Source organism: Athene noctua, chromosome 15 (assembly GCF_965140245.1).
Source record: "Athene noctua chromosome 15, bAthNoc1.hap1.1, whole genome shotgun sequence".
Taxonomy (NCBI): Eukaryota; Metazoa; Chordata; class Aves; order Strigiformes; family Strigidae; genus Athene; species Athene noctua.
Window position 1 is genome coordinate 10569812 of NC_134051.1, and position 7460 is coordinate 10577271.

Here is a 7460-nt window from a genome sequence, read left to right on the forward strand (position 1 = left end):
ATTTCAAATTAAAGTATTTCCAGAAGTCAGAGTTCAACAGATTTCAGAGGAACATATTTGGACATGGACATGTCAAATAGCAACAATTTAGAAAATAACTTTATCTGAACACATGTATCTTTGAATGTGAACACTAACTTTCAAAAAAAAAAAAAAGAAATTACAGGACAGAGCTTTCTGGGATTCTATGCAACTCAGACACAAGGCAGCAGTATAAATGGATGGAAAAAAATATTGACAGGGCAAGGAAAATTACCTAAGCACCATGTTTAATAAATTCCAGGAGCATCAATGGTATGATGCCTATAAACACAATTGAGTTTCTTTAATGCTCCTTTAGGCCTGCCTACAGTGTCACTAGAATTTCAGTGGCGTGATATAATCAAAGCAACACACTCAAATTTGTTCCCCAGTAAGCTGTTTTAGAAAACTCAGAACATATTTACCAGCAAAATGACCAGAGTAAACATCTTAGTTAACTCAGCCTCATTTATCTTTTATAATTAATTCTAAGGAAAAAGTAATTGTTTGTTGGCTTTCATTTCAGTTATAAAAATTTTTGTTTTCAAAAAGTTCTTTTACACATATGCAAATATACCTGGACATTTTATCTAGTATATTGTTATAATGTTCAAATTAATCATAAATTAAACATTATAACAAAAGCAACATAACTTAGTGCCTGAAATACCTTATGCTTTATTTCTGACAGAGTTAAACCAGTGATGACAATTCATATTGTTTCTAATTTTCCTGATGATGTTCTGTATATTGTCAAAGACCTAAAATAAGCCTAAGGAAAGGGAAGGAAAAACATGACCTGAATACACCCTGCATTTAAAAATGCAGATAAACAACTGGAAACTTAAAGGTATTTTTCTGAAGTAACTGACAAAATAAAACCCAGTCGTGCAAAGCACAACATTATTCAAAAAAACCCAAACAAAAGACAACCACAACAAAAAAACCCAAAACAAACCCCAAAAACCCCAAACCAAAACAACCCAGAAAAATCAGCCCTGTTTCAAGGAGACTGGCTACAGCTTATAGTTTGATGCTCAACATTTTATTTTGCCATTATATCTTAGATTTAGAGATTAAAATACCTATTTTAATGATCAAGTCTGTAAGGAGACTAGCAAAAAGACATGGAGATTTTCTGACCCAAATCCCAGACACTAACAATGACAAATATACACTTTGAATGTCTGTACAGAAACATCTGTAAAATAAACTAGTTTTATTCCTGTTCCTCGTTTAGAAGTCTCCACATCATCAAATCCATCCACTGGTACTGGCATTAATTGGCACCTGTCTCAAGAGAGAAGATGAGGATTGAAGAGATCCAAGACTGAACAGTCCTTACTGTCCTTTTGAGCTGATTTTATTGTTTCAGAGCATGTTGACAGCATCACCAGCACCATTACCTGCTGTACCACATTCCATGGTTAAATGGAAGAGAATATAATTTTTCAGCTTGGGCCTCTTCATAACTCCTAGCTAGAGAAGGGAAAGAAAATGCAAGAGAAAGAGAGCTTATTCAAATTATGTGACTCTTGAAATCTTGGTAGAAGGCTTGCTAACACCCAATGTGTCTCTGCTCAGCCCCTCAACACCGTATGCTTTTTTGCCCCTCTGATGGTCCTGCAGCAGCAGTTACGGTCAAGCATTTATGAGCTGTACCAGCATTACTGCTAAAAATTGCAGAAACACAAGACTGGAAACTGGACAGAAAAATCTACATATATTTTAAGTTCAGTTAGCTATCTGAAGAAAGTGTTTACCACATAGGAAAAATGTACTAGGAGAAACATTTAATTTTAGGTGTACCAGAAGCATCAACTAAAGGGAATTTGGAAGTACATTCTAGTAACATGGTACAGACACAGAATTTTACAGAGCACTGTTTACCGAATACACTCTCTTATATAAGAGGCTGATACAGTCTGAAACTGCTACAGGATAGTCTCTTATGCAAGATGCTGAAGGTCTAAATAAATTATTCAGGTGTACTGGGTTTGCAAGGTTTTGGTAGCCAGGGGCTACAGGGGTGGCTTCTGTGAGCAGCTGCCAGAAGCTCCCCCCGTGTCCAACAGAGCCAGTGCCAGAGGCTCCAGGACGGACCCACCGCTGGCCAGGGCCGAGCCCATCAGCAACGGTGGCAGCACCTCTGAGATAACGTACTGAAGGGGAAAAACCTGTGCAACTGCAGCCGGGGAGAGGAGTGAGGATAAGTGAGAGAAACAACTGCAGAGCCCAGGTCAGTGAGGCAGGAGGGCAGGAGGTGCTCCAGGCCCGGAGCAGAGGTTCCCCCCAGCCCGAGGTGCAGCCCCTGGTGAGGCAGCTGTGCCCTGCGCCCAGGGAGGGGAACGGCGGGGCAGATCCCACCTGCAGCCCGGGGGGACCCCACGCCAGAGCTCGGGGGTGCCCGAAGGAGGACGGAACTCTGAGGGCAGCCTGTGCTGGAGGATTCTGTTCCTGAGGGACTGCACCCCATGGGGGACCCACGCTGGGGCAGGAGAGGAGTGTGAGGAGTCCTGCCCCTGAGGAGGAAGGAGCGGCAGAGACAAGGGGTGATGAACTGACCACAACCGCCATTACCTGTCCCTCTATGCTGCTGGCAGGGAGAACTTCGGAGTAAAGTTAAAGCCTGGGAAGGAGAGGTGGGGGGAAGGTGTTTTAAGATTTAGTTTTTATTTGTCATTATCCTACTCTGATTTTATTGGTAATAAGAAACTATTTTCCTCAAGTAGAGTCTGTTTTACCTGTGACAGTAATTGGTGAGTGATCTCTCCCTGTCTGTATCTTGACCCACAAGCCTTTCGTTACATTTTCTCTCCACTCTCCAGCTGAGGAAGGGGAGTGATAGAGCAGCACTGGTGGGCACCTGTCATCCAGCCAGGGTCAATCTACCACACCAGGTTAGAAGTTAAACTTTGGAATCCAGTAAGGTATCTAATGAGCTACTGGCTCTGTCAGTGACTGGAACACCAATTGGGAAAAAAAGAACAAAAAGTCAGGAACCTAAGAGAAACCAGTACAAACCAGGCAAAAAAAAATAATCTTATAGAACTCTGAAACCATCTCTCCCTCACAAAAAGAACAAGGTGTTCATGGGAAATTGTAACAGCCCTAATACAGTTGGAGATTATTGGCACCACAGTAATAACGCTCTACCTACAGCTGCTATCCTTCATTCCCAATGACCTAAAGCAGCTTCATTTATTATAGAATTTTCACAGAAATAAGAATAGATCCAAGCCTGCTGCAATCAATGGAAATACTTCCAAGAGCTTGAGAGAGCTCTGAGTCAGGCTCCTATTTCACAGCAAGTACAGGCCGTTGCTTTACCAGATTTACGAATACTATTTCTGATTGACCTACAAAATATTGCTCTAGAGCAAACCAAAACTCACCTAAATTAAAAGACCCAGCAAATAAAAAGAAGTTATTCTGTTAGAGCATGCCATCTACCAAGGGAAATCACCACCGCAGGATCTATCTCTGGCTCTATACCTACACCCCAGGGAGAGACTGCACCAGGGCCCAGAACTCGCGCCCCGGCTGGTGTCCACGGGCTGGCTGGCAGCAGCACGGAGCCTGGCACAGGGGGGACACTACCACAGGTACCTCCCAGCCTCAGCACATCGCTCACTGCAAAAGGTGTGCGCTTGCAGTCTCAGAGGCTTTCCTTGGCCATGGAGAAACTGCCACTGAGGTAAGAGTTTAAGAGTTAAACTGTGTATAATACTACTTAGAAAACCTCTTATGGTTTTAGATAGGGGAAAAAAATTGGTTTTGTTAACTGGAAAGAATCACTTACCAAACTCTGGAACATGGATTAAACACTTACAGATGTAAAAGAATTTCCTCCAGAATTTCTTATTACAGGATAACCACTAATTGGTTCCTTCCATATCCCTTTAGCGCACCAAGTATTGCTCACTGCAGAGTAACCTCCTGCTCTGCATATAGCTCAAGGGGAAGAATAAAACAAAACCAAAAACAACCAACACCACAAACAACAGACTCCTTTTGGTACACTGCAAACAGAGACCTGTGCTTGGGGAACAGCAATTCTCATCCTTCTAAGGTTTGCACAGCTATAGTTATTTTCACTGTTTTTCTCTGTCATATGGATTTATTTATTTTTTATCTTTTCACAACATTAAAACATACTAGTTTTCCAACCCAAGAAACACAAGAATCAACACAAGTCTGGTTTCCAAAGACAGAAGGGTTCCAAAGTCAGTACCCTGGCCATCATTTTGGGTGCTACCTTTTGCATTTCCTAATTACACGGTAAAAAAATTTCTGCTGGACGTAAAGGACCTGTTTTCAACCACTTCAATAAATAGGACTAAAGACCATAATCTCTTATTAGTACGCAAAGATGTTCAATGCTTTTAAGAGAAAGATCCCTCTTATAAATTGAATTACAGCAAAATGTTTACCCAGAACAAACACATGGTATAGTTTAGTTATCAATATCCTTGTACTTAAGAAAAACAATCCTTTACAACATCAGTAATAAGCTCAATGCCTCACTGTGCAGTGACCTTATTTCCTTCTAGTCAATACAATCAACATAAAATTCTGTGTGTGAGAGTAATGCAAGATGTGCAAGCACTTGAGCTACAAAGCTGTATGTTGTGACACAATCCTACAGTTTGTTGGAAATAAATCTGTGTACAATTGTGCATCCCTTCCCTCCAGCGTGTCCCCGCACCACACAGCTCGGTGTGTTGGTAAACTTGCTGAGGGTGCCTCCATCCCACTGTCCATGTCATTAACAAAGATGTTAAACAGCGCCGGTCCCAACCCCGACCCCTGAGGACGCCCCTTGTCACTGCTCTGCACTTGGACATGGAGCCATTGGCCACAACTCTTTGAGTGCGACCACCCAGCCAATTCCTTACCCACCGAGTGGTCCATCCATCAAATCCCTGTCTCTCCAGTTTAGAGACAAGGATGTTGTGTGGGACAGTGTCAGATGCCTTGCAGAAGTCCAGGTAGATGATGTCAGTTCCTCTTCCCCTATCCACCAGTTCTGTAACCCCGACGTAGAAGGCCACCAAATTTGTCAGGAATGATTTGTCCTTAGCAAAGCCATGCTGGCTATCACCAATCACCTCCTTATTTTCCATGTGCCCTAGCATCATTTCCAGAAGGACCTGCTCCATGATCTGGCTGGGCACAGAAGTGAGACTGACTGGCCTGTAGTTCCCTGGGTCTTCTTTTTTTCCCTTTTTAAAAATGGGTGTTATATTTCCCCTTTTCCACTCAGCAGGAACTTCACTGGACTGCCACGACTTCTCAAATATGATGGATAGTGGCATAGTCACTTCATCCACCATAATTAATTTGTACCCTTTCCTCTCAAATGCCTTAATTCACTGCTTGGCTTGGAACACCAGCAATGCAGGGAGGACTGCATGAAGAATACATTTATAAAACAAAACTTATTAGAAGTGATAACCAAGGTGTACAACTTTACATTGCACAGGGCTGTGCAAACTGTATTAAAGGACTTCTTTAAGAGGTAAGAAACAAGTCTTGGCTCTCCCTTTCTCACTGCCTGGGCTGAGGACATCTGGAGACCATCAAGGATTTTTAAATCTCTTTGGTTTATACACACCATTGTTTTTAAAAATAATCATTAATATTTCTAGGAGCAAATAAGCTTTTTGCAACAGACTGAACTGCCATGGTGCTTTCTAGAATCCAAAAGCATGGTGAAGAGTGAAGAGCTAGATGGAAACAGCAGGCAGGTGGAGAAATTAAGGGAAACTTTCTGCACTCTAGAAACAAGTTCTGTCATGCACTGCTCTTCCTAGTTCTCTGCTGCTCTGTGTGTTGGCTTCCTTCAAGAATGACAACCTCACAACTACAGGAGCAGCAGAGAGATGGCTTGTCCAGAGAGCTTCTCATCTCCACTCACAAGATTCCCCCAACACAGACTAAGGGTCACGTTCAACATTCATTCACATCAGTGAAACTCCATTGATTTGGGGTGAGTGGAGACATTTGTTCATATAACAACTTTACACCCAAGATCAAGGCAACTATAAATAGACTTCTTGGGTATCTGATTAATGGTAGGCACCATCTGATCTTAATTAAGAGTCAATCTGTTAACTCTATGTATTGAGTGGCTTACCTCCTTCCCTTGGTTTGACATATGCACCATATGGTTCATTTTCCAACTGGGAAACCTGCTCTATAAACCGAAGGCAGTTCTCCCAGGTGAAATACTGTGTTTACAATTCTATGACATAACACAGCTAAATTACTTACATGATCAAACACTGAATATGGAGAAAGCTTTCCATCTATTTTCTGGTATGCACAACCTATTTTATCAATTTCCCATTATCTTTTTCAGCAGGCATTTGAATCTGTTAACCTGCTCACCAATGTTCATAAACAGAGACACAAATAAGCAGTTTCCCCATCCCCTTCCTTTCTAAATACTAAAACACAGGTAAACAAGCTCAGGAATGGATTAAGTCTTGGAAGTCATTGTATTGCAAAGTTCTCATTGCTGATTAGATGAAAACAGATTTATAAAACATCCCAGTCATTTTCCTTGCTGAATACAAAGCACTGTCTCATTTTAGGCATCCATACTCAGTCTCTCTCTATCAGCACAGGAGACAGGCTGTTTTACTCTAAAGGACAGCCTGGAACTAATCTCTATCCATTGACTTTACAGTACTGAAATTAAATGGCTAAAGTTAGATTGCTACCTGAATCACTCTTCCTCTCGCTTACCAAATAAATTACATCCGTGTGAACACTCTGTATGTTGCTTTAATAACTGAACTTATTTAAAAGAACAAATGATATTCAAAGGCGTCAAAAATGCTGAAGTAGCTGTCCAGCTATTTAAAATGTCAGTGTGATCCCCAACATTAATACAGCCTGGCTTTTTCGTTAGAGCTGCTCAATGTTTGACATTCAAAATGTTAACACAATTTCTGAACTTCAAAAAGTTTACAAAACAACAAAACTCTCGTACTGTCGCCCCATTAAAAAGTGTGTATTTGTGTGTATATACCTATATGAAAGAATGAAGTTTTTAACTATTTCCACACTGTGAATTCTACACATTGAAAGGAGAAATGGAAACACTGCTTCCAGAACAAGGTACCCGTCTTTCTGATCACTGCTACTATGATTCCTGCACTAGAAATATCCATTCTGGCTAGGACACAAATGAGTTCCATCTTCAACTCTATACTAGTTCTGTTACCAAGATTGTTAATTAGTGAGTAATTCGCAAAGTAGATGTTTCTCTCCAGAAAATGCATGGAAACGATAAAACATTTAATTCTAGCTAATGAGCGCTTGTCAGACTACAACAATTTTGGCTACTTACAGAAGTATTACTACACAATGTAAGGAAGAGCAGTGGGATCTCTCTCTAAAGCACCCTTTCACATACAGTGAAATGTTAA